General features: G+C 42.6%; 1 protein-coding gene across 1 annotated transcript in view; it reads right to left on the reverse strand.

The window, feature by feature from the left end:
* PDLIM4 (PDZ and LIM domain 4) overlaps positions 1-8987 on the reverse strand; it is a 155863-nt gene that overhangs the window by 116928 nt on the left and 29948 nt on the right. The window lies entirely within an intron of this gene.

An 8987-nucleotide genomic window follows, 5' to 3' on the forward strand; every position in this document is an offset into this window, starting at 1 on the left:
AACTGAATTGGCAAATTTATCCAAATCAGCTATATTTTCCTAGATTGTTCACTTCTCCTGCCTTCTCCAAACTCTTCACCCTTTTGTGAATAACCCGTACAATAGTGTTCTTTACCTTCTTCAGTGCTCATATACACCCTTTATATTACCCATGATTTAGTATACATTATTAAAAAATCATTTAAAGTGTTGCCTCACACTTCCTTTTTCAGTGTGGCAACGCTCGCCGTACATGGTTTCAAGGCATGTGCAGCATAGCCAACCTCCATAGCACGTTCCCAATACTATCGTCAAATCACTTTTTTGGCTGTTGCTCCACATCTGTTACTTGTAGGAGGTGCCAGTATTGCAAATGTGTATTACTGGGCAAGCATGCCAGTAAGCTGGCATTGGGAATTGCATTGGGAGATAGTATGAAAGGAGCAGTGCACATGACCATGATTATATGTGCACTGCTCAAAAATGAAACAGTTCGGAATCAGTGCAATTGAGATTTTTTGTGGGACAAAAGTATAGAATGCTTGTTCAATAAAAAGAGACCTGCGGTGGTGAATTAGGGATTATGTACAACTGGCACATTTGTTTATTTTTAGTGACACATTCAATTTTTTTCTGAATTTGTCAATCCTGTGTTTGTCTCTTTGATTTCTAAAACACATAAAAGCTCAAAAACTCTAAGCATAATGTTTTAGTATTTCTTAAGACAAATAATCCCTTTGTACACACTGTTTGCTAATCATTCAAGGACTTAGGCCCCATTCACACTGCGCGATTCGCAAATCGCGCGTTTGACGCGCGATTTGCATTTTGCGCGATATCGCGCAAATGCTTGCATTGAGCAAGCGAGAATCGCGGCAAAAGCCGCTCCAAAAAAGGGGCCCTGCTGTAGCGACACACGAGCGGCGACAGCAGGACCCTTTGCCCCATTGCAAAGCATTGAAGAGCGATATCGCGCGGTAAATAGCCGCGATATCGCGGGAATTACCGCGTGATAAATCGCTCAATGTGCACGGGGCCTAAAGGTAACTAAAATAGAACTAAATAGAACTAACTAAAAACGTCAGTAGAACCGAAGGGCTTCTGTACGGGCTATTTACTATAGCCCCTACAGCTCCTGAAGTGGGCAGAGCGGCTCAGTTGAGCCGAAGGCATATGAGCCAAGGTGAAAGGCGAAGCTGGCCGAACGGCAGGCCTTTGGCCGGCCGACAGCCTGCTACTGACGGCTGGGCAGAGCCAGCCGTAATCTAACGGCTGGCTCCGGCCACTTGCAGAGACACATCAGCGCCCCCTGGTTACCAGGTAATCAGGGACGCTAATCTGTCATTATTCTCCCGGCCGCTCCGGGAGTCTCCCGCTATTAGATAGCGGCTCCCGGCCGCCCGGGAGAGAAACACTTTCTCCAAGAAAGGTTTACTCTGCTCGATTAAACCTTTCCCTGCTCTGTTCTTTTTTTTTTCTTCTGACATCGGAGCCGCTGCCCGCAGTCAGTCAGAAAAAAAAATAGCATAGGAATGCATAGAATTCTGATGGTCGCAGAACTGCCCGGCCAATAGAAACCAGTTCAGCGGATCTAGCTGTCACTGCTAGCTCCCCCCAATCGTTTTCCTTTTTGTTTTCGACTTTTTAAAATTATTTTTCTATTCTGCTCGGTACCCCAGGGGTACCGAGCAGAATAGCCGGGAATAGCCTATTCACTCACTGCTGTTTGACATCTATGAGAATAGGTCGAACAGCAGTTGGATCGGCTAAGTCGAACTCCTTCTGCTGAGCATGTTCGGCCGACCCGAAGCCACACGAAGCAAGTCGAAATCAGCTGTACAAGCCTGAAGTGAATAGCCAAACACTTCACGTCGGGCCGGTTATTCACTCGGCTGCTTACGGCAGCTTAGTGAATAGACCCCTATATGTTACCCAGCTATTTCTGTAAAGACTGTCCATTCAGAGAGAGAGGGAGTGCTATGGGAGAGAATGCCATATAACACAGAGACTGGTTTGTGAAAAACACTCTTTCCAATTAACTTGCTCATAGATATAATGGGCATAAAAACTGGAGCAGACAGAATCTGGAGCAGTTGCCCCTGGCAATCAATCAACTTTTCCCTTTCATTTCCAAAGCTTAACTGAACAAACTGAAAAGAGATGCTGGTTGGTTTTTATGTACAACTGCTCAAGATTCTGTCTGCTCAAGTATTATGAATTTCTGCCAATGTGTTTGGGAATTTCTGTGCATAACTCTTTCACCCTACTCTACTGCCCTGCATAGGAATGCTGTTGTTAATGGGAGACACTGACCCCAAAGACATTTTGAAATGGATTACACATACATGTCCAGATATTGACTACTGTCTATAGTCAGCTTTCCACTACATTAGTCTCAGAGTGCCCTTTAAGAGACTTCCCAGATAGAGAAAAACTTCCTTCTTGGAGAGTGCTATGTGAAAGACTAGCCTGTTGGTCTCTGTCTCACTGGTGGTGCAAAGGGTAAAACTGCTGCTGTTCCAGACACATTAGTGTCATAAGACATTGAATTGTGTTTTTTTGCCTCCATCATTCATCTAGCTCCAGCAGTTAAATCATAAGTAATTATACAGAGTCTGAGGAAGTCTGCAATAAAAAACATAGTGTGATATTACCCAATTTCCATTGGGCAATTCAGTACAAGAGGTAAGGTTTGGTCTGGAGAAAACTGACTGTTATAAAAGAGAAGGAAACACAAGATTGGACACATGCAAATTAAGACTGGTACCGAGCAAAGACAGGAGAGTTCTCCCAAGGTTAAGATCCCCGCCTTTATCTAATTCCAGAATGTGCAGATCTTGTAGGTCTGAGGTAACATCATGAAAAAAAATCAGGGAAAGTAGAAGAAAGTAAGTGCAGCTGCCACATTGTCTACAGTGGCCAAAAAACAAATCAGATTTCTTATATTTATTAGAATATCTGCCAGTGTATGCAAAGCCCACAAAAGAAAAAGGGAAACAGCTTATTACAGAGGAGGAATTAATAAAGAGCAGGTATCTGGCAAATGACATTGGTCACTCCAAAATAACTACTTATGCTTTTATGTTGCTCAAGAAAAAAGGAATTGCAAAGATATGCAGCTGAAATATTAAAACATGAACATTCAAAGAAGTTCAAGGAAAATAGCCACAAAATGATTACTTTATTCCCATCAAATAAATAATTCAAAAATGCCTCACGTGCTGATTGCCAAGTTAGTAGCTCTAGAATTTGGCCTCATGAATGTACACTAATAAAACTGCTAGTAGGCTGCATTTTATAACTAGAAGCCTAAAACATAGATTCTAATCAACAACCATCACAGATGCATTATCACTGTCATTATAATGACTGTCAAAGCGTGCCCATTCATTGGATAGGAACATGTAGAATAATGTAGTTGCTGATGGCAATTGTTTGAAAATAGACCCTCTCTATAACACTTTGAGGGGAATTTATCAAAACTGGAGCAGACAAAATCTGGAGCAGTTGCCCCGGCAACCAATCAGCTTCTCTCTTCAGTTTGTTCAGTTAGGATTTGAAAATGAAAGAGAGAAGCTGATGGTTGCCATGCACAGCTACTCCAGATTTTGTCTGCTCCAGTTTTGAAAAATTCCCCTCAATGTCTCTATCTGCTGCTAGGACACTCATTACTGAATTTGGTGTGACTTTCGGTCTGCGTATTAATTGGAAGAAATCTATGTTGCTTCCGCTGGACCTTTTACTGGATTTCCTGGCCCCATCCCTCTCACATCTTAAGTTAGTACCCTTGATCAAATACCTGGAGTTCTCCATCTCAGCTTAAATTTATGGCTACATCCAAACAAATGTTCAGCCCTACTCACCAGAATCCATTCTCAATGTCAACTCTAGTGTAAGCTTTTCGGCTTTCAGTTTCGTTTTCGGTCGTCACAGCGGGGGGTGGAGGCGGCGGGAAATTCAAAAGTGCACACATGACATTTACACAGAATACAATGTAATCTGCTATAATTACATTTATGTATCAAACCATTTCACTTCAATTTTGTCCCTAGAGCTTTGACCAGTGCCCTGCCTGCACTTTTACTGTTCTTTCCGCCATGAAACTTGAGAACATCCATGGCATCAAAAAGCGTTCCTTTAGGTAAAAAGTAGTTTTAGACCAGGTAGAAAACAGCAATAGTAAATTAAAATCACTTGCAGAACTGAGTGATAGCGATTCGTTGGGAAATTCGTCAAGGTTTGGATGCCTCAGTTAATCTATTTTCTGCACAATTCCTCGCCTTTAAAATCTTTAGGCAATTAAATGCTGTCTTTATAGATCTTATTTGGAATAAGAAAAATCTAAGGCTCAAACTAGAATGATTACAATAGCCTAAAGACCTGGGTGGCCTAGTGGCCATGAATCCGTGTTGAGAGGGACTTATCCGTGCAAAGAGAGGGACTTATCCGAGGCTGATAAGTCCCTCTCTTTGCTCTCTTCTCATATCAGCATGTTCTTTGTTAGCACACGAGTAGCACAGCACAACTGTTAAGGTGCCCATACACTTTACAACCCTCGCAAGACTTTTGTCTTGCGAGGGTTGTAAAGTACTTTAAAAAACGTACGATCTGCCCATCTTGGACAGGCAGATCTTACTTACAATCATCGCAAGCCCGCCCATCAGGGGGGCGCGCTTCCGATGACTGCAATGCTGAACGGGCAGTGTGCGCGTGTGCACACCGGCCCGTTCGGCTGTTATCTCTCGATCATGTTAAAAACCAGCCGAAATTAGAAACATTAGAAACGGTTGCACGCCTTCCATACACTGCACGATTATCGTACGATCGCGGGATTTCCCGCGATTCTCGTACGAGAATCGTGCAGTGTATGGGCACCTTTAGGCTTCTTGTTCTGTTTCTCACTCTCCCAATCTGGGCTCTCTGTACAGATACTGGAACAGGCTGCTGCCAAGTTATAATCAGGTTGTTACAGTCCCTGCATTTTAAAAATAAATGTAATGATGTATTATTAAATACAGAGCTGTATAAACTGTCTTCAATCTGGCATATAAAAGTATATGCAACTGAACTACAACCAAAGTATGTTTTAATACAGGAAATATTGAGAACCACCATCATATTGATTTTTTTTTTCCAAATATAAAATGTGTATGTTTTTTTCTGGCAGTCACGTGACTGCATAGCCTTCCTTCAGGTCACTCTTCTGCATAGCCCGGGGCAAATCACTTGGCACAACGTTCTAATTGTGATTCCAGTGACATAAACTGACAGATCTGCTTCTGAGCTTGGCATGGTCAGTTGTAAACAGGAACCCAGGGGAACTGGGAAGCTCCAAAGGTATTTAGTAGCAGAAAATGTCATATAAAACTGCAGACAACATTTACTAAGACCTGTATGAATAACTCAAAACTTACATGGACTCTGGGATAACTTTAGGTCAGTATTATTTTCTGGAATTGTGACCCATTTGAGTACAGAGTGGGAAAGTAAGCCAGGGCATATAAAAGCTATATTTATCTCTGTATCTGGAACATGATTAACTAAAATATGTGGAAGCCACTGGTCAGAGGCATGTTTTACATAGACAGTGCTTCTTCTCAGTAAAGTGAGGAATTTATTGAACAAACTACAAGCTTGCAATAAATCTTCATCACATTGCTCCTTTCCTGCATGGCCCTCTGTGTCTGGATGGTAAATTCACAAGAACACTATCAAGTCTGTAAAAAGAAACCTTCTATAAAAATCCATATGGAGAATAATCTAAATTGGAGTCTGCTAAAGGCATGGCATGTGTGACTATACCAGATTCCTAATCACACTGTTTATTTTGTCAATCTTATCACATTTGCTGAGTAATGACTCTTTGATGTCCAGCAGGCAGTGTTTATATCTGATAGGATGGGGTAAGGAGGTGGATCACTTCCTCTTGGGGTGTTTGGCTGAAACATCTGTCCATGGGTGTAGCACAAGTTTATTCAAGAGCTCTTGAGATTGTGATGAATTTTTCTTCACTGACACACTGAAACTATATCCTTGGTCAAATATAGTACATTCACTCATTAGTGTACACATAAAATTATATAATGAATATTGCTTAAACATTAGGATCAATGCACAGAGAACTTTTCATGTTTTGCACACTGTCCTAGTTTACATGGATTGCATTCTTTGCATGAGAATTTTACAAGTACAATACAAACATTTTATATGTTTTTATTTAGCATAAATATTAGGGCTGCAACAACTAATTGATTGAATCGATTATAATCAATAATGAGAATCGTTGACAACGATTCTCATTATCAATGAGTTGATTGTTCGATTATATGCAGCAGCTGCCGCCGCTGCTCTGCTCCTCCATTCTCCTCCCCGCTGGTGCTGGCTGCAGCGGTGTGTGTCCCTTTCAATCCCCGTTGCTCTCCCCACCTGTATTGGCAGAGGCAGCGGGGACACAGACCGCTGCAGCTGGCACCAGTGTGGAGAAGAGACTGCTGTGACTGCAAGGCGGGAAAAGTAATTTTTGGTTTCGGCCTGACAAATTCTGTTGCAGGATGTGTGTTGTGGTGCCATTCCTTTCAATGGCACCATAAAAGCACCTCCTGCCCACAGTGTGATCGCCTGCACTGGAACACATGCTACTGCAATCAGGACCAGATTTACTCTTCCTGCTGCCCCAAGGCCGGGTTCCTCAATGTGTACGAGTACTCGCCCAAATACTCGGCATCGGCACAGATACCGATACTGGTATCGGTATCGGTGCATCCCTAATAGGAACAATAGAAAAGTATTTTGTATACCCCAGGACTGGTAATGGGAGCCCCACCACTAGCCCTATACCCAGTCCTAAGCTGTGCCTAACCATAACCTACATTAAATCCAGCTTTAACCCTAACCACATTCCTGAACCTTGCCTGACCATAACTATAACCTACACTAAATTTAGCTTTAATCCTAACCATATTCCTAAACCTTGCCTACTTTTATCTACACCTAGCCCTTATACCCTTACTTTTGCCCTAACCCACACTTTTTCACTAATTAAGCCCTAGCCTTAATCAGATCCACAAAAAAAAAGTAAAAACATTGTCTTGCCAGTGATCAGTCACCCTCTGTGTTTACAGGAGCAGTAACAGCAATGATTGGCTCTTGTAGTCTTCCCTGTGGCTACTAACAGCCCAACATACAAGACTATTGCAGGAAGCAAAAAAAGATGCTGTTGGCAACACGTCCTCCTAATTGATACCCAGTCTACTGGCATCCCAAGACCTGACCTGCTGGTATGTACCACCTGCAGTGAGACATCAAGAACTACTATGGGGGACAAAAAACAAACACAGAAGGAAAATAATAACTCTTTTCCTTTAGATAGATATTGTATCCATATTCTTTGTATTCATAGATATTGTATTGTATTGTACACTGAGTGGCCAGATTATTATGACCACCTCATCAGTACTTCGTTACCCACAGATATTTGTGATTCAGTACACAGTATACTACTGCTTCTGTATCTTTTGCTCTATAACATGCTTAACAAAGTAAAGAAACCTCTGCTCTTTTCTGTGGTATGTCCTTTACTGTGCGCAGATGAGTGAGATTTCCACTATTCATCAAATTCACTTACAAAATACTTCCTTAGAAAATGTTTCCTTAATAGGAAATGCAAAAAGTCCAGCTTAAACAAAATATGTTATGTCCAAAGAGGAGCAATGATGGATGGCAGAATGATTACAGAGAATTGAAATTGTAATGTTTTTCTTTGTGATTCAGTCTAAGTTTCTGACTAAAAGAACCTATGGCCTAATGATGATAAAAGAAAATAACAAAATGAATTTCAGCACACCCTGGAGGAAGGTAACAGCTGAAAGACAAGCACAAGGCTGTAGAACATTATGCGACTGCCAAAGCAGGTAAAATGTAGCTTCTACGTACACAGCAGTCTACACTACTAATACTATTATACAATACAATTAATATTTTATTAACTTCTTTTAGTATAATTTATCATATTTTTAAAATAATTTGAGCATATAGTTGACTCCAGAATTAGTAAGGTGCTGGACTTGGGACTAAAAATAGAAGCACACCCACAAGAATACAAGCCCTCCCCTGCTACCTGCTTACCTGCTTGCCTGCTCTGTCTCCATGCAGCCTTCTCAGCCCCAGCACTGCTTAGACACCCGCCTCCTGCAGAGCTCACATTGTATGGGAGGCAGGAGGACAGTAGCGGCTGTGAATAGAAAAGCCCTGCTATGCACACTCCCCGGCCACTAGATGTCGCTGCAGCAGCCAGGGAGTGTGTATAGCGGCACTTCTATATTCACAGCCTCTGCTGTCCTCCCGCTGACTGACACTGCTGCGCTAAGAGGAGGCTGAGGAGCCTCTCACCAAGCACAGCAGAAGTGGATGCTGCGACCCCCTCAACAGTGATTTGCGACCCACTTTTGCGTCTCGACCCACAGGTTGAGAACTACTGCTCTATACTGAGTACTCCTCTTCATTCATAACTTTTGGAAATAGTATGTTTACCATGTCTACAATCATGAATGAACAGGAAGTGATGTAGATCACTTCCCATTCATTCATAATTGGGGAGAGAGTAAACATACTCTCTCCTCAATTATTTACAAACACTCAGCGATCACTGATTGCTGAGTGCTAGTACCCGCTCTCCATTCTGACTCGCTGTCACAGGAGGCTGAAGGTGCGGGGAGGCAAGCTCAATCTCCTCTGACAGCTGTCTCTGCCCCCACATCGCCGCTCTCCTAATCTGTCACAGGAAGCTGAGCGGGGCGGTGCGGGAGGAGAGCCCAGCCTCTCGTGACACACCGGGCGCATCGCTAGGCCTCATGTGACAGTTTCTGTGACACAGAGCAGCGTGCAGTTGGGAGGAGAGAAACCAGGGATGCGTTGCAATTTCGGCTGAAAGATGACATTGCCGTTTTCAGTTTTCGGCCGATATGTTTTGGCGGCCTCCCTAATATATCTATCTATATCTATCTATACAT

This window comes from Nanorana parkeri, unplaced genomic scaffold, assembly GCF_000935625.1.
Source record: "Nanorana parkeri isolate BGI_ZX_2015 unplaced genomic scaffold, ASM93562v1 scaffold695, whole genome shotgun sequence".
In the NCBI taxonomy this organism is placed as follows: domain Eukaryota; kingdom Metazoa; phylum Chordata; class Amphibia; order Anura; family Dicroglossidae; genus Nanorana; species Nanorana parkeri.